General features: G+C 44.6%; 1 protein-coding gene across 1 annotated transcript in view; it reads right to left on the bottom strand.

The window, feature by feature from the left end:
* The window catches only part of B4GALNT3 (beta-1,4-N-acetyl-galactosaminyltransferase 3), a 61,664-nt gene that overhangs the window by 25,793 nt on the left and 16,423 nt on the right, over positions 1-19,448 (bottom strand). The window lies entirely within an intron of this gene.

Raw genomic sequence — 19,448 nt, 5'->3', positions numbered from 1 at the left:
GCCCCTGCTTTCCTCACTAAAGGGAGGAAACCACAGAAAATTCAGATCTCCTGCAGCTTCCTGCACTCAGAACAGCTCCCAAGGCCAACTGCCCACCAAGGTTTTCTCCACAGCATGTCACAGGATTCAAGGCATGACCCTGCAGGTCCCCACTGCTGTGACAGCTTCAGAGGGGAGCCCTGAGGCCACATCCACTGTCTCAGGAGCACCTGGGCAAGGTGATCTACCACAGGTTCAGCCTGTCCTCAAGCTCTCCCTGAACACTGCTCACTGCCTTGAGCACTCTCTTGATGGCTACTTAAAGTCAAGGCCTAGAAAAAAGCAGAAGTCAAGAGCTAAAATACCTCAGCAAACACTTGAGAGTTGCTAAGAAGGAAGGGCAGAACTATTAGTTTTGATGGTTTTGCTCCAGTCCATCTACAAATCCAATTCTGGCTAAAGAAAAAGAAAAACCATGAAGGCAGAAATCAAAGGCTTGGGAAGAGCCTGTCTCAAAGTCAGGGGAAGATGCTGGGCCAGGCATTGCTACTATCAGCCTGTCAGATGCACGAGACAGCTCCTTGCCTTTCTCTCTTCTGGGCTTCACTTCCCAAAGCATTCCCCATCACTTCTCAAAGCATTTCCCATCACTTCCCAAAGCACACCAGGTGTTTTCCCAAGGCTGTTTTTTCACCCCAAACACCTCCAAGGAAGGCAGCACTGATGCAGGCACAGCTTTCCAGAAGTAGCAGCCAGACTTGCTGCCACATACTCCCCCCTCCTTGGCATCAGTCTGATCTCCTTTCTACAAGCAGAGGTCCATCCTTCTTTCCTCTTTTGTACCCCAATGGTCCCAAACCCATGAAGGTGGTTCTTGCTCAGAGGAAAGTGCTCCTTTTGTCCCTGTTGCCATCAGGCTGGCTGGCAGATGCCTGCTGAGGATCCAAATGCCCAGCAGGGCCGAACCTCAGCTGCTCCTCTGGATTCATGATGAGAAGCCCTCAGGACCTGAGCTTCCTACTGGAAATAAGAGGCAGCTGAATACAAAGAAAAGGCAGAGAAGCTGAAGAGGAGGCTGGAACAGATGCTGCGTCCTAGAGCAGAGCCCCTGCAAGAGGCAGCCAGTCTGGAGCCAGTTGCCCACAGCTCCAGTGAGTCGAGTGTTAAGAGACAGAAAAGCTGTACCAAGAGAAAATAAGATTGAGATGGTTCTTGCCTAGGGTCTGGTCATGTCTGCCTCTTCTCAGCCATGTTTTTTACTCCTCTTGGGTTAGAAGTCAGCAAAGGAAGCTGCAAGTGGAGATGAAGAGATCTCACCCAGCATTTATGACTCTGCCAGAGAAATGCACTTGAAGCCCAGGTCAAGAGGAAAACGGGGAAAAAAAAAAAAAAAAAAAAAAAAAAACCAAAAAAAAAAACCAGAAAGCCACAGCCAGAGATAATAGCCAGCACCACCCAGGGAGCTCTCAGGCCTCACGGCAGAAGTGTGACCAGAGCTGCTGTGTGTGTTCAGAGATTAGATCCACCCAGCCACTGCCATGCCCCCGGCCCCAATCTGCACTCCACATTTCAATCAGCCTGTGAAGACACCTGGCAGTGGTGCAAGAGGAAATCCCAGACCCACTCAGGTGATCAACTTCCCCTCTGAAAGATGAGATTTGATTAGTCTGCTGTTGTTACTGCTGCTTACATAGCTGCAAATGCTATTAACACCCCCATTGTAGCCAGCCCTTTTATAGCCCTGCTAAATGATTTCACTCAGCAGCCTCAGGAAAGAGCAAGTCTAAAGGCTGTTTTGCACAAAAGCATTTTTCTTCTTATGAGACCCTTCTCCTCTTCTTTTTGTTGCAAGGACAGGGCAAGAAAGAAACTGGCAGGAATGAAGCAGGGTGTTGTTCTTCATTACCCCCAGCATCCACAGACCCCTCACTATGGATTGATGCTTTAACCCTCACGAGGATGGTCTTATTTCTCCTCTTATTCTGGTTGAATATATTCAACTTACTGTTACTCCATGGGAATTTAGCATCATTTAAGGTCTTTCCCAGGGTTCCTCCTGGCTGAACAGGAATGCAGGTGCAATAGCCATAGGTGCCTTGCAAACATACTAGTCAAAAAGATGGTGGTGAAGGTTGCTTGAAATTGAATACAAGAAGATGTTGAGAGAGTTTGACATGCATTTCACACAGCAGAGCAAACCCTACTGCTGGTGCCACTCTGCAGAGGAAGCAATGCCCCTCTCCTGGCCTACCACACACACCAACACAGCCCCACAACACCAAAAACCATGAGGATGAGGAGGAATCTGACCTTCCACAAACAGAGATGTGGGTGAAGGATACAGTGAAAAGAGACAGCCAACAGTTTCTGGACAGGTGGCTGAATTAGGTCAAGTCATGCATCACAGATGGGGTCAGAGAAACTACCAAAAAACCCCAATTCAAGGGTAGGGCCAGGCCAAGGGAGTATCTGGATACTTATTTAGGTCAGTTAAAAGGATAGACAGAAAAGAGTGAACTTCTTGTCCTCAGGTCAAGATTGGAACATCACTCCTGCAGTTAAAAGGATTCAAGGAGCATGAAACCCAATTGTTACCCCTGCAAACTGTTCCATTTCTGGTTAGTGCAGAACCCACAAATAAGATTGCTGACCTCCTCCAGGGACAAAGCTCAGGTTAGGAACCTTGTGTGCAGAAATAAATTACTCCATTCTTCCTCCAGGTACAACTCTGATTCACTGCCATGTGAATGGCTTTGCAAACGGACAATGAGCTGCAGAACATTAAAGGTACCTGAAGTATGATGGAGGAAAAGGCAGAGCACTGCACTTGGGAAGGAGAGGAAAATCAGCAGACATTAACTGCCTAATGCAGTCTCACTACCAGACTCACCCACAAATAATACCTTGCTGCTGCTCCCCTCTAGGTATAGGAAACATATTTTATGCAGCAAGTGATGAGGAGCTGATAAACAGTGGCTGGAGCAGTAACTGGTTTCACAGAAAATGCAATTAAAATGTTGCTTCCGTCATTAAAATTTTCCACTGCTCTAGTTAAATCATTAAAACCAGCCATGTCACACAATTATTTAGCAAATATTAACTGCTGTCTGAAAGCTCAGTGAGGATATGACACATGGAGATGCAGTGCTGGATTTGAGTGAGAAACACCATCACGTAGCAAAATTACAGGGCTGAGCTCTGTCAGCTCCAGAAATGCCTCTGTTTCCACATAGAATGTACTAGAGCAAAACTCCTGCAAACTCTTGCTCGTCTGCACGCTCCACACTGAAGGCACAGGAGGTTCAGGAGCTCATGTGAGCATGGAAGGGTGAGCACACAGCCAGCTGAGGTGCCCACCACAGCTCTGGCCGTGCAGTCACTGCCCCTGCCCCAGGTGACTCTGCCCACAGGAGCCCTGGGTCCCCTCCTGCCCATCCTCATCTCTTCAACCACACAACTGAATCTCCCCTCTCCCCCCACTGAGGGGTCCTGAAGGATTAGATTAGGGAAGGGGGAAGAGCAGAGCTCTCTGTATTTCAGGGGAAAGAGGAAACATTGGTTCAAATGAAGACTGAGCAGAAGAGCCCCTACTGCTGCATTCAGTAGCATAAGATGAAAGCCCATGATTTTAGCACTGCTAACTTCTGCAGCACAGCAGGGAGAAATGCTGGCTAGCCTGTTACCCTCTTGAGGTATTCCATGGGCCACCTTAAACCACATAAAACAAATATAGAAGCTTTTAAATAATAAAATGTATTTTAAACATTATGGCCATAATAGCTGTGCAGTTAAAATCCTTAACTGCTGGCAAGTTGCACTGTTTAATTTACAGAACATGGCAATTGTGCTGCAATTATGGTGTGCTTGTCCCTGAGACATTGTGCTGCACACAGGCTGCCTCTGTGCCTGCCTCTTTGCACAATATTGCCATCAAAAGCAGTCTCTCTGCTTTTACAGTCTTCAGGCACAGCTACAGAACTCTCTAAAAAGCTACAGAGTTCTCAAAAAAGCTGTAGAGTTCTCAAACAGCCAGTCAAAGAGGGCTGATTCCAGCCATGCCAAGAACAAAGGTATTTGAGTAGTTCCCATCATGGAATCACACTTACCAAGCCAGCCTTTTGCCAGACATTGTCTTCAAAATATAGGATTTGCATCAAAACATTTACTGGTGTGAGATTTGCCTTTGCTCAAAATTCAGTACTTGGAGCACTTGGAAAAACCAGCAGGTTGTGAGAGGAACACAGAGTCAGGTGTTTTGTATGCCAGGCTAGATTTTGATTTTCTTACTCCCGCTTCTAAAGTAAAAGTAATTTGCTACTTTGATGGTGAGCTGCAACATTAGGCATTATTTTTGTTTCAAAAATGCCGTTAATCCTGAAATTTCTACCAACTCACTCCCAGTGAGCACATCCTAAACGTGGCTCACACACTGTCTGCCTTATTTTGTTTTTCATACAAATAATAGTAGCAACTTGAAAAAATTCCTACCTAAACCTCAAGGTGACTGGCATTAAAAGCAGATGTTCCAGCTGTTTTTGATCACTGCAAGTGGTATTCCTGGCACTCTCTCCCACCATTTGGTGAAGCTGTGCCCTTAGAGACAGGAGAGGCAACAAAGGCCTGTTCATTGAGTTAATAAGCTATTTAAAGCTGAAGTTTGCCTTTTCATTTATCAGTACCTCAGTGCAACACAGCACAGGCACTGCACTTGTGCACAGTCCCTGCCTTCTCTAATTCCTACCTACTGCATCATCATCATCATCATCAGTGAGGACTGATTCTGCAAAGAGACAGCTGTTTCTAAATGCTTTCTACCACCAACAGATCTGCTGCTTTGAATAAAGCTGCAGAATAAATGCAATTAATAAGAAGTAGCTGAATAAATGCAATTAATAAGAAGTAAATACATAGGCAGCTTCCCTCCCCTGAGCACGGGGAGGTACCTACAAAAATCAAGAAAGAAAATGGCAATTTTATGCTCAGCAGTCCTTGCCATCTGTTTTTCTTTCTGCAACAGGACTGTGCCCAAGAGAGCTCAACAAGATCATCCACAAAGCTTTAGAAAGCTTTGGTAATTGCATTTTTCTCAAGTGATCCAAACACTGCAGCAACAGACTGCCCAAAGAGCTTCCCAAGACTTCTTTTCTTTCTTTTTTTTTAAATACAGGAGCTGTCTAGGATGGGAAACTGAACATCAACTGAGCAACAGACCTTCAAGCCAACATTTGTTACTGCTTTACCAAACACAGCTAATGCATTGGTTTTCATCTTGGGTGAGGATTTTCCTGAAGACTCAATACCTTGCTACTTCCACACAGATGCAGCATTCCCAAAATACCTTCTTGTAGCTTGGTCTTCAGTCAAGTTCTGTGGGACTTTGTGCTGTAGAAAATGCCACTCACTGCCTCCATAAGAAAAACCCGCACACTTTACTGACATCTCTACTTGCCATTCCTATTTGCTATTTTGCTCAAAGCTGCTGTAACCAATTTTTTTCCCTGAATTCACCTCAAAAGCAGTAACTCACTAATGCTGAAATCATTATTTCCATGGTCTCTGTGAGCATTACAACAAAATTACCACCCTACAGTTTCAGTGGGGACAGGAGGCAGACTATGGACATGACTATGGGCAGAGGAAAATAAAGAAGGGGCTGGACAAATATCTGCCAGAAATGGTGCAGGTAGGGTTGACCTGACCTCAAGGCAAGGAGGTGAGCTAAACCAACACTCCTGCAGGCCACCCTGAAAATATGATTGGTTTAAATGACTTTGTGCCTAAATTTGTTTAAATGACTTTAAATTGAGGACAGCAGAACGACTGTTCTGCCCATGGCTCTGCACAGGACATCCTGCTCTGACATCAAACAAAGCCCTGGAGACAGAGGCACCTCTGACTGTGGGACAACACAAAAGCTCTCCAACAGCTCTGCTGAGGAGGGACCAGCAGCACACGTCCTGATAAACATCAAACCCACAGGGATAGAACAAGTCTCCAATATAACAAAGAGGAATTGAGTGCAGTGATTGGGGCACTGCTCTGGTGCTGCTCCCTGGGTATGTCACATTGGAAACGATCTGATAATTGCATTTTCAGTCAGATGAAGCTCTTCTAATGGTGTTACTGGGGTTTGGATGAGGCTCTAAACCAATCCCAAGTATTTCAGGAACCTGGATGTAATCCCTGTAAGTTTACTTCCACAAATTTCATTCAAAATCCAAAACTACAACTCCTGGTTCAGACTTAGGTGTCATTGAATGATTTGTGCTGAAAGGGACTTCAAAGTTCCAACCCCTCTGCTGTGGGCAGGGAAATCTCCCACTAGACCAGGCTGCTCAAGGCCCCATCCAACCTGATCCTGAACACTTGCAGGGATGGAACATCCACAACTTCTCTGGACAACCCGTTCCAGTGCCTCACCACCCTCACAGTGATAAATTTCTGCCCAATATCTAATCTAAACTTGCCATCTTTCAGTCTAAAGCTATTCCCTCTTCTCCTATCATTACATGCCCCCATCAAAAGTTCCTTTCCAGCTTTCTTGGGGGCCACCTTTAGGTACTGGAAGGCTGCTGTAAACATGATCAAACATTGATTAAAATGGCAGCAAAAGGCAACTGGAAAATCAGGATATTCTCCAAGAATGTCTGAAATTTCTCATCAGATGCTGACACCACCAGATCTATGCTCAAAGCTTTATCTGACCTCTAAGCCTCAATGCCAGCTTTCATCTGTCTTTGCAGTGGAACTGCGCATGCAACCTGACACCAGCATCTCTGTTTAGCAAAGCTGAGATTTGTAACACTGATTTCCTCTGAATCATCATCAAATACCAACTGCTAGTCAGGGCGGAAAAGCATGCAAAGACAGGCTAACATTTTGATAAGTAATGGAAAATCCTATGTACCTATGACCTAAAATATCAAACCTCAGAGTACTAAGGGGGCAAGAGCATGCTCAGGCTCTTCCATGACTCAAAACTCACATGGACAAAACAAGCTCCAGTCCTTCCTTCAGGCATCCTGCCTCTGAGCAAATGCATGCTGTGCAATGGGACAGGCTGCTTCTGGGACAGCTTTATTTACACAACACGGGTTGCTATGAGGAAAAATCAGGGTTGTGTAAACTCTCTTTTATAGAGCTCTTACCCAGTGACCATAATTCCAAAATGTGAACTTCTGAAATATTGTTTCTCCTCTGTCTGAACTCCCACGTCAATGTCCTGCTCTGGACCTCAAACCAGCCTGTGCAACACACTTGACCAAAATAAAGAAAGTGGGAACCAGGAGGAGTTCACAGAAATTACTTTTTGTCCCACAGAATCACAGAATATTCTGAGTTGGAAGGGACCCAACAGGGATCATTGTCCTTGCACAGGACAACCCCAAGAATCCAGAAAGCCTTGTCCAAATGCTCCTTGAGCTCTGTCAGGCTTGGAGCTGTGACCACTGCCCTGGGGAGCTATTCCAGTACCTGAACAACCTCTGGGTGAAAAACTTTTCCCTGATATTCAACCTATACCTCCACAAAGACAAAAAGAAAGAGCTTGTATTTACCACAACCTAGTTTGCTAAAACACCCATGCCTAAATCCCACTGTTTGGCAGAAGATTTACCGAGACTGCTGAATATTTTCAGCCTTCTAAACTGGGACAGACTCCACTCTCACTTGGGATTTTTTTTTAATGTGGTGTCTTCCAATTAAAAACTTTCTCAAGAAGACTTAAGAGAAGAGTTCTTCTTTTTTTTTTTCTTTTTTTTTTTTTTTTTTTTTTGGGGGCATCCTAGGATCCTTAAAATCCACTGGAGCTGGATTTTAAGGATCCAGCTGGAGACGGACTGTCAGAACCCAGGACATTCCTCTGGCTGACCTGGATGATTCAAGACCCTGGCAAGGGGCTCAAAGGCCCCGGCACAGAGTCAAAAACACCTGTGCCTTCGATTTTAGCCCATGGAAACAATTATCAACTTTGTGTGAAGATTTACAAGCCACAAGAGTTTGAGTAGAATGGTAGTTAATTTGTCACAGGGTGAAAAAGTAGAATTTTGGGGATTTAGAATGGGGGTTCAAGAAGCAAGATGGAGGAATCTGGGCATGTCCTGTCCTCCTCCTTCTTCTTCTTGTCCTCCATCTTCTGCTGTGATGGTGCCACTGTTTGATTGGTTTAGAGTAGAGACAGACTGCTAACATAGGTGATAGGTATTGGAAAATTATTGTAAATAAAGTACACATAGTTTGTAGTATAAAAAGCTAACACCACCCCAAGGGCAGTCACTGTGCCACAACCCAACCTGCTGGACAGATCTCAGCAGGTCAGAGAAGAAATGTATTAAATAAGAAAAAATAAACAACCTTGAAAAGCAGAACCGACAAAATTCTACTTCTTCGGTGGTCGCGGGGCTGGGGAAAAAAGAGACTTTCTAATACCTGAGGAGTCATCTCAACCACAGAAACTTGAGAAAGGATGACAGTGGCATCACGCCCTGTAGAGGGATGGCAATGGCATCACCCCCTGGAGAGGGATGGTGATGGAGGAGGGATGCTCCAGGTGGCAGAGTCAGGACACACCTCTGGTCCAGCGGGACCAGGACCAAGCTGAGGGGGCCCTGGGGCACCAGCACCTCCAAACTCCACACCTGGCCCAGCTCAGTTCAGCATCTCCCCCACCCCTGGCCCAGTCTGGCTCTGTCCCACCCAGCTCTGTCTCCTTGCTGTGTGTGGAACACTACCTTTGAACTTTCCTCTAAAAAGACTCCAGTGTGCTGCTGTCACCTGCTCACCACGAGCACATTTGCAGATGTGCAGACATACAATTAGAGGAAGTTACAAATAAGACCCCTGTGTGAGGCACAGCACAGCTGAGAGCCAGGGAGGTTTAGGATTCAAGTAGTTTAAAGGAGTTTTAAATGGCTGATAGAGAAGATTCAGCTTGCTTTAGCAAAGTACGTGCAATAATAATGCATGCACTTAGTGCAGAAAGAGAAGAAACAAAGCAACTATTCTGCTCTTAGTTGGTCCATAGGCACATCCCTCACTGAGAGGGGTTTTGAAACTGATAAAGATCTTTCTTATCTGAAGTGCCAGCAATTTTTAAATTGCATCTCTCATTTTTAGCTGATTCCAAGTGCAGATCCTTTCTGAAGACCAAGTTGAAAGAATTCCACGTTTTTAGGGGAAAAAAATCCCTTAACTACTATATCTCCTGTCATTCTCTCCCTGTATAGGGAGTTTGAGTTGTTGGAGATTGTTGGAATTTTTTTTCATTGTGATGAAAAAATATATTAATATTTTAATATATTAATATATTTATATTAATATATATTTTATATATTATGTATCCTTAATATATTAATATTTTTATTATTATTATAGGTGGGAGTTGGAAACACATTAAAATGCTTTAACAGTGGAAATATGATGGTGCATTATGCATCACTGCACTTTGTGAATGACATTTAAGCTGTAATACAAATTTAAGCTGTATTAAAGCTGTATTAAGCTACATTTGTTAAATTTAACATATTTAACATATTTAACATTTAAGCTGTATTATAAATTTAACTCATTTCTGTGTTACCTTCTGTACTAACAAGACCTGTATGATAGGTCTAGCGTTTTATCACATTACCCTAAATTTCATAAAATCAGGGGAACCATTTCTACTGCTCTTTCAGAACTTCAAGGGAAGTGAAAAATTTTTTACTGGGAAATTTCTGGTTTGAGTTCTGCCCCAGGCAGAACAAGCTGAGAGCCATTCATGAGCTGAGCTGCAGCTGAACTTTCTGGAGCCCAGGCTGCAGGGGCCAGCCAAACGCTGCTGCAGGGCCCCTGTTTTCCACCAGCAACCCCTGCCACCAGCAGGCATTCCTGAGGGCTTCCAGGAGGTGATCCTTCACCCAGCAGGAGACAGCTGGGTTAGTTGCCTTGGAGCTGGGCCAGCATGCCTCACAGAGCTATCCTGTTTCAGTGGAATATTTAACTTTGCTGTAGCTTTCTACCAGAGCATTTTATAAAATTGCCCTTCCAACTGCTTAAGGTGGCTTGCGAGGACTGATTGCAAAATTATAATTTTCTTTCCAACACACTGGAAATTTCCATAAGCTAAGGAAGAGGGCTTCCTACTGCCCAGCACTCATCCAGCTAATTAACTTCAGGACAAACAAAATCCTAACAACTGTCTAAAGCTCCTCTTGTGTAATTCAGCACAGGAAACTCACAAAGTAATTCCTGTACTGGCTCCAGAATAAATGTCCACTGAAAATGCCATCTGACATTGGTTATTTACATGCTGACCCAAGATTTTATCCAAATACTCTCCTCAGTCTCTTTACTAAGTTTTACTGACCTTTTCCACAGGCTCCTGGTGTGATTCCTACCAAGCTCCACTGACTCTGTTCAATTTGAGTTTTTTTCCATAATGGTCAGAGTGCACTGCCTTACACAATCACACATATAATCACAAAATACCCCAAAATTCTAGCATGTTCTGCCAAAACTGAAGGCCAGAGAGAGCAGCTGCCCTCTCACCTGTATTTTGCCAAAACCTGTTTACTGTCTGTCCTTTATGTTCCTCTGACCCCAATCACTCACAAAGCTCCAGGTTCTACATTGCTGGGAAAGCATCAGAGGTCAGATTTGGTGCTCTGAAACATTACAGTGCATTTATGTGCTAACCACTGTTTTATAGGAAAAGTTCCCAGTGCACTGTCTCCTGGGATTGAGATGAGGACTCTGTGTGTCTGTGACTTCCTGGGCTCCAAAACAGCCTAAGGTAGTTCATTCCTCAGTACTCTTTTAATATATTTTTAATGCATGCTAATACCAAAGCACAGAATTGCTGAGGTTGGGCAGCACCTCTGGAAATCATCTGGTCTGAGCCCCTGCTCACAGCAGCATCACTGTCACCTAAAGCAGCTTGTACCAGAATCCCAAAGTCTTTTCTTCTTGTTTTCCTTTTCTCCTTTTTCTTTTCCCCTTCTCCTTTTCCCCTTTCCCTTTTTCCTTTCCTTTTCACCTTTTCCCTTTCCTTTCCTCCAAAGGGATCCTCTGAAGCAATTCCCTGAACACAGTCAAGCCTTCTCTCATGAAGTCCTGAACTGTAACTTGCCTTGCTCCAAGTTTACTCCAGACTGCTCACCACACAGGACTTCACAAAAATAATTTGTGAAATAGTTTTAAGACAGACCTAATGCACTGATAACTCTCAAGCCCAGAAGTTTACAACTTCATTACTTTTGAAAAACCCGTCTTTAAGTACCTTGGAAGCAGAAGTCCCAAGGGAAAGTACTGGAATTTGAGCCAAGCCACACATGTGCCTATTTAGAGCCTAGCCTAAAATGGCAATACAATTAACTGCTTCAGAGTGTGCAAGAACACTGTGAGGTTTCCTCTCTCACTCTGTGCTCTCCATTTGAGATGAACCTTCTTCACACCAAGTTTCAAGTCTGTGATCAAAAACCTTTGTGATCCTGGGAAATAAGAATGGAGGGACAAAAGAGAAGAGATTGAATGCCAGAAGGAATAGGGTTTTGCAACCTAAGTTTATTATTCATATCCCTACTATATTAATGAGATAAGAACTTTTTTTCATTCAAATAAAGCAACCACAGAATAATATCCAGGTTACCACATCAGAATTTCATAGGATGTATAAAACATGGAGAAGAAAATAAATCCTGTTTGCTGCAGGATTTTAGGGCTTTGTCTATTATATTTCATAACACACATAAGTGCCACTGTTAGACACGCTCTCCTGCTTTTGATGCCAAAATAATGCAATGGGAATTTCAGCAGTCTATTGTCCAGCAGCTTATCCATCCAATTAAGTCCTGCTCTGGTGGAATATGCTAACAGGTAAACTGGCAGCAAACCAAAATTGCTCATCTCCACCAGGTTCCTTTCTGTGCTGTCCTGGCTCTAGCCAAGACCTGGTGGTGCAGAGCACAAAATGAAGACAGCACCACTTCAGGATGGCCAACGTGCTCTCCCACACCCTCCTCACTCTTTTTAGCCAACATCAAGAGTGACCCTTGCACAACAGACATCACACACTGAGGTTTCACCTGCTTTTAAGGATCTGGGCTGCTGAAGTGAGTTCTGTCACACCTTTCCACAATACTGACTGAAATTGGAGGTGCTTGTTCAGCACTGGTTCAGACAGCACTGCAGAGATGGGGCTTTCACCCTTCTTGAAAAGCAGCTGTGCTGGTGTTTGAAAATTGAGTAACCTTAACAGCAGCACTGATGAAAGATCAGGACAAGGCTTGTGAGGAGTAAATGAGTAAATTCCAGCATGTCCTGAATGCCAGCAGGCTCTCCTTGACTGTTTTTCAGTCAACATTTGATGGTGAGAGTAACATAAACTTGATCCACAGAAGTACTGTGAGGGTCAATTATTTCACTTTCTAAAACACCAAAAAATATCAGCATGGAGAGTCTGATTCACAGGGTCTGTGCACTCAGGCTCACACAGATTTGTTACAAAAATACTACTGCTTCTGTTGGAAAAATCAGGCCTCTGGGCACTCTGATCCTCATTAGAAATAAGAAAAAAAACTCGCTTTCTAGTTTAAAAAAAAATCTGATCTCTGTATCTCAGAAGCTGGCAAAGTAAGCCTCACTGGGTTTAACTTCAAATGCTTCTAACTGCATAATTTGGAAATGTCAGAGCAACATTTTTTATTCATCTCTGCATATGATCAAAAGCATGACTGTCACAAAACCAGAGACACACAGCATGTCCCAGAACTTTGGTGAAATCTGGTCCCTAAAGCATTCAGTTGCTGTGAGCAGCCCTTGTGGAGACGTATCTTTTATGAACATTTCTAACTATTTTGGGTTATCTCAAATAAAAGAAGAGTTTAATTAGCAACTTCATCCCTGCTACAGACTGTGAAGAGTTACAAAAAACCAGAGCAGGCATAATTTTCCATCAGACTCTATAGAAATTTTTCACATATTTCTAAAACCTATCCCTCTATCTAACCCCAGGAAGTCTCATGGGTTTTTTTCACAAAACCTGAGCTCACTCATGCTAGCAAAGTAGTGGGCTCTCTGGACAGGCAAGCTCTCACCCAGCACTAGCTCAAAAGAGAGGAAATACACCTCAAGCTTAACACTAACTTAAAATTTTTTGCAAACAGGAAATATCACAGAAGAGAAAAAAAAATGTATTTTTGTCTACCAACCCTGCAATAACAAGATGACTGTACAGTTTCTTCCACCCCTTCTCAGCTGGCCTCTCTATGCTTTTTATTTATTTTCTTTTCCCCCTCAAGGGCACTCCCTTGCCCTCTCAGACTCTTAGAGCCTCTGACTATTTTGGGGGAGCACACAGACCTTCCCATCTCCCAGTGGCCCTCCTGAAAGCCCTCTCATGTTTCCTGGGGAGCTCTGTCTCCTCTTTCATCAGCTGCCTGCAAGCCCTGCCCCAGTGTTACAGCACTGGAAAGAAACACAACTCAACAGCATTAATAAATGATAGCTGGTCCCTCCTCTCCCTTTCATCTCCTCTTTGGCTGGAAGCAATCCACCTGCTCCCAAGGCAAGGAGCAGGCATCTGCAGGGATTGTGGGGCTGCCTTGTCAAGCTCCAGGATTGACTCCAGGACAGGTTTGTGTCTAAGCAGGCTGGTCACTGAGCCAAAATGTTCTCCTCAGCTGGCCCAGGCTCCTGCCAGCACCTGGAGTGGAGAACGTGGGTGGCTCCAGCAGCACTGCACTTCACCTGCTGGCCACAGGCTGCTCCCAGGAATCGGCCACCACTCCCTGCTCCTTCCCTGCCTGGAGCTCCTTACAAAAGCCCATTACATTTTGTGACTCATCCCTCACCCCAGGATAAATCTAAGGAAAAAAAAGCAAGGATGAGGAGAAAAAAGAGTAACTATCATACAAAAAAAAAAAAAATTATAAGCTATTTTTTCCACCCAGGACTGCCCCATGTCAGACATGAGAAAAGCACCAATGAAACCATTACAGAAAGCTCCCAGAGCTTCAGATGGGGCTGGGTGATGGACACCCAATGGCTCTGCTGACCCTGACCTGTCACAAATGCCTGGGGGATAGCAGCGCTCCTTACAGTGCTTCTGAGAGCTCCTCACACTGCAGGGTCACATTTCTCACAGCAAAGCAAGTCCTTTCCCCTCCCCAGTCTGACACTGACCTCTAACAGATATATGGGAGCAGGATGTGGGGAGGCTGTGGTACCTGTGAACCTGAGACAGAAGAATAAACCCCTGGTTTAGTGAAATCCTGGCTGCCTCAATAGCACAAGCAAAGCAGGAGCCACAAGGGAGTACATTTGTTCAGCAACTCAGTGTGCAGACTTTAAGTAGGATCCATGAGATGCCAAAATGCAATTACAGTCAAAGAGGACAGCATCTCAGTATCCTGTATTTTCTCTCTTTTTAGCAGTTTGCTCCAGTTCACTCTGCTTTTATATCAAAAGGATGTTTTCCAACCAATGGTGCTGCAAACTGCAAGCTGGAGAACCAAGCCAGGTTATTTTTTGCTCTTTAAAAACAAAAACATCACCCACCAGGGATTTTGCCCAATGGTCAAAACTGCCCAGCTGCTCATTTGTGTGCACAGCTGTACACAGTTTGTACAGAGCTGTACAGCTACAGGAGTGGAAAGAACAGAGCAAAACCAAGCTGCCACAACCAGCAACATTAAAAGGATCCTTTAAACCACTCATTTTAGTAATTAAAGTAGTCTTCTTCCAGTTTTCTGAGTGATTGAACCACCCTGGAAGAATCAACCCCAACATATTTTCAAACCATGTTCTGGTTTACTCAGAGAGGGCCAGTTTTTAACTCACTTCTTACAAGCATTCACAACATGCCTGGATTGTCTAAAGGCCTGCCTTAGCCAGATCAGGAGGGAAATAAAAAAGAAAAAGCAGTGCCCATACAATGGCTAAACAATATCAAGCACATGCCAGGAGACTTTGATCTACTCCTGGAAGGTGCACAAGCAAACAAACAAAGTGAAATAAATATGGTAGTTTATCTATTGCAATTTCTTCACTCAGCTTTAAGACCCTTTGCCAGAGATACAGTTCCTGTGCATGGAACAGAAACCACAGAGGCCTGGCTATGGCTACTCAGCAGGCAGACATGGTCCAAACTTACTGAATGCTCCTGGTTTCAATTAGGGACCAGAGCTGGGGCTTAACTCCATCTTACAAAAGAAAAGGGCTCTCTGAAAAGTCACAGCATATGCACAGTACCTCACTGTGCAGGAAATAAAAGCCTTACGTAGGAATTTAGTAATTAGAAGATCAGGCCATTGGTTCATCCCATCAGATAATCCACCTTTGACCAGCAGCCAACATCTCATGTTGAAAAGGCAGAAGAAAACAACCTTCAAAAGTACCTTCAGCTGTATTACCTTACAGAGAAGGAAAAAAAAATGTGCTCATGACCTACAGAAACAGTCAGTGGATGCCCTGCAGCACAAATTGTAATTACTCTTCTCTTACCAGGCATAGTTGCAAGTGTTACTGTTAGTCATAAAATTATCCAACCCTTAAAAAAACACCAGCCACACCACTTGCATCACTGGCTCCTGCAACACTGGATTAACTATGCTGAGAGCAGGCAGCACACACACAATTGACTGTTTTACAAACAATGCTTTACAGGTTCATGGTGTAACTCCCATTAAATGTTACAGTGCTTAGGGAAATCAAGAGACTGATTTCATCTCTAAAGCCACTTTGAATTCTGCTGTAGGACCAGTGTGAAGTTGTCTCTCTTCACAGGGGAAAACAATAAAAACACAGGTATCTTACACAAGTAAATCCTGTCACAAGAAAAGCTCTTCTGCCTCAGCCACCTCTGTTGTTCCTTCCGCATGGTCCTTCTGAGACCTCATGGTATCCCTGAGCACTGAGGCACACAGAGCCAGCTGCCCTGCTCCAGACAGAGATGTATCTGCATTCAAGGGCATGTCAGAGCTCAGTCATGCCTGTCTATGTTCTCTTCCACTTTTAAACAGAGCTGCTCTGGACCATGTTGGCTGCAGTCCATTGGGAGCCCCACCACTGGCTTCCGTGGGCTCAGATCCAGCCCGTGGCCTCACTCTATTTATGTTTTGATGAGCTGCAGCAAACAAGGCAGACAGCTTTGTTGCACAGCCAATTTTTTACAAGTCACACACCAGTGAGTGACTCCTGGGTCACCTTTCCTCCTGAACAGTGCTTATGTGACCATATTTGAAAGAGGTTTCCTTGTATTTTTCAGTTTCAGGTGTAAAGTGTCCAGTTTCACTGTGGCCTTCCCAAACAACTCCAGTAACTAAGAGAGATCCAGTTATGCAGATGAAGGATGTATTGGTTTGACCATCTCAAATCCCACACAGCCTTGCTTTAATTAGGTCCTTAGAGCCACCTTTGAGTTCAGAAATCCTTCCTGTTTAACAGTTTATTCCTCCAGCATTGCCAGATCCCCAGGCAAAGGTTTTGAGGTTTTGCTGGCACTTTTCCTCCTATCAACAGAAATTTTAAACTTTATCACTTTGTGGTCACTGTGGCCAAGACGGCCACCAATCTCCACTTCAGCAACAAGGCCCTCTCTGTAGACAAGCAGCAGATCAAGGAGGGCATCCTTCTGCGTGTTCCATAAAGCTGTCATCCACTTTTTCTGGATCTTCTGGTTGTACCACCTGTGTGATGCCCCCAGTTAACTTCTGGCAGGTTGAAGTTCCCCAAAAGGACCAGGGCAGTTGACCTGGAAGTGTTCCCTTAATTCCTCAAAGAATAATTTGTCAGTGGCAGTTGGTGTCCCCAGTTTGTGGCTGGGAGGTCTATTGTAGCCTCTCACAATGATATTTGCATTATTTGTTTGCTCCTTGATTCTGACCCAGAGGCTCCCAACTGTGAGCTCTGTACATGGTAACCCTTCTGTTACACACAGTGCCACCCTTCCAGGTGAGGAAATGCTGTGGGATAGTGGAAGAATTTGAAATGTAAATGCATGGCTGCAACCCTAGAAAGGAAACTTGCAATGGCCATGTCATGTCTTATTTATTTCAGGATCTGACCTCTAGAATACATCAAAGTTGGGGGTTTTTTTGCCTTAAAGGATCCCAGAAGGTAAAAGGACTGTAACATACTGCAAGCTGTGCAGTCCCAGGGGATAGCAAGGCTTTCATGGTCATGAAAACATTCAGGGGAACACAGTGAGGCAGCACTAAGTAGGCGAGGTCAGCAACAAGCAGGCACTTGCATGCTGGGGTGGACAGGTATGTGTGAATAGGAGTGAACGTGTGGGGAGCACATCCAAACTCCCAGAGAGCACAGGGAGGAACATGGAGCTGGGAGATGAGGTGGGTGGACAGCCCCAGAGATGAAGGGATGCCTTCTGGCAGGAGGAGAGATGTTTTGCAGGGAGGAGCAGAGCGGTGCGGGGCTTTGGGTGTGGAAGGAGGGAGGAGGGGAAAACTGGTGCAACAACATAAAGGAGTGAGGAGGTGCTGCAATCATTGAGGCACAGGCTGGGGTTATCCAGGTGCTGCTGACTTCCCCTGGGCAGGGAGCTGGTACAGGAATTGCAGCACACACCTGAGATGTGCCTACAAATGGTTCCTTGGGACAGTTTTACATGGGAGGCAGCAGCATGGAATAGACACAGACTGTTTCCTGAAGCCTCTCACCTGTGGTGCCTTCACTGCATAAATATCCCACACAGAGAGGATCCCTGGCTACCACCACACACGAGGGAAGGCAACAGCAAGGAGCAGCACTGAAGAGAAAGTGCCTGAAAGCACTTTCTCCTCTGATGGACACCAACTGCAGAAGATAGCCTGTATCACTCATGATATTTTCAGACTGCATCTGAGACTGATCCCATGAATCCCAGGCTCTATCTCAACATTAACTGTAATGTTAAAACATCAGGGCAGGGTGTAATGATGCCTCCCACACCCTGGCTCCACACAAAGGAAACCACTGCAGCCTGTAAGACTTTTATGCAGAGTAGTAAAGCTGGAGTTGAAGATGTCCCTTTGGTCTACAAAACAATTCACCAAGCACTGTCAGCAAGCTGTTTAAGAGCAGCAGCACAGTGCTTAGCTGCCAAAACCCTACCTCATCTCCACTTCACTCCTCTGGTTCAGAGCAGAGAGGGGGGAACTGCAACTGGATGTTCATTACAGATCAGCTCCACACAGGCCACCTTGGGTAATAATGAAGTGCATGTAAAATTGCCCTAGAAGTGGAGCTCAGCATCAAATTCCCAAACAACACAATGTGAAGTACAGGTGCTGCAATTCTTCTGATGGGAAATAATAGTTCTTAACCTGGAACAAACAGGTTTGATTAGATATGCTCAGCAAACAGAAGGAACACAGGTGCCTTTGGAGCATAGGACACTTAAAATGTGCTATCATGAGGCTACTTGGCTCACAATGCAAAATTAGGTTAGGCCTTTGTTTTCTTGGGAGATTCAATTGCTGGTTTCTGAGTTTCTGGACTCTGGGCTGATTTTGTAGAGCTTAGATAACACAGAGACCCTCTACGTGTAGTACATGCCTTTAGAACTTGAGATACTGTGAGGTGCCCACAAATGGTTCCTTGGGACAGTTTTACATGGGAGACAGCAGCATGCACACACCTGCAGAGAACAAAATTATGCTTATTTCTTTACAAAGCTATAGATCCAGACAGTACCATCACATCTACTTGAAATAATAATAGTAATTTTTAAAATCTGGATTATTGACAAAGAATTGCAAAGAAAGGTACACATGGTTTCATTTAAACCATATAGTGAAATCACAAATCCCAAGCACTCACAACAGACATTGCTGGTAAAATCTGACAGCATTAAAGAAAAATGATAACTTATGTGCCTCCAACTGCACAAATGGATCTACCACATTCATGAGAAAAATCACTAAAGCCTCATGCCTCTGCCTTGGCCTGCCAAGGTGGCCAGGGCTGGACAAGGGTTGTCCTGAGTGCTTGCTACAAGCACAACGATGGCTCAAATGCTTTACTCCCTGCTATCACCACTTTCTCTCATTCTCTCTTTTCTTTTCATTCTTTTTTATTTTTAAACTTGTATATGCTTGCTCTGGGAGATCCTCCCATCAAGCCCTGCCTGATTTGAGGACCAGCCCAGTGTCAAACACCTGAGCTGTCCTTCTGGGGGCTTCTACCCTCAGCCAAGCAATGTATGAAGCTCCACTCTCCCAAAAAAGCTTTCCAGTGACTAAAGCCTTAATCTGCCTTTTAATTCCACTCAACAATAAGAGAAATACACCCCAATCTAACACCAGGGGATATAGGGAAAGAGAGCAGCTCACCCACTTGAATCACTCCAGTTCCAGGGTCTGAGACAAGAATTGTAAAGAGTCTTGAGACCTGCTGAACCCAAGAAAGGCATCTCTGTGAATTTTAGCAGCTTAACTTCGAGCAGAGATCTCTGCAGACCTTGTAAATGCCCAGCTCTCCAAAGAGGAGGCAGC

Source organism: Ammospiza nelsoni, chromosome 5, assembly GCF_027579445.1.
Source record: "Ammospiza nelsoni isolate bAmmNel1 chromosome 5, bAmmNel1.pri, whole genome shotgun sequence".
NCBI lineage: Eukaryota > Metazoa > Chordata > Aves > Passeriformes > Passerellidae > Ammospiza > Ammospiza nelsoni.
The sequence above is the reverse complement of the archived record's forward strand: the minus strand, read 5'-3'. Positions and strand labels throughout refer to the sequence as shown.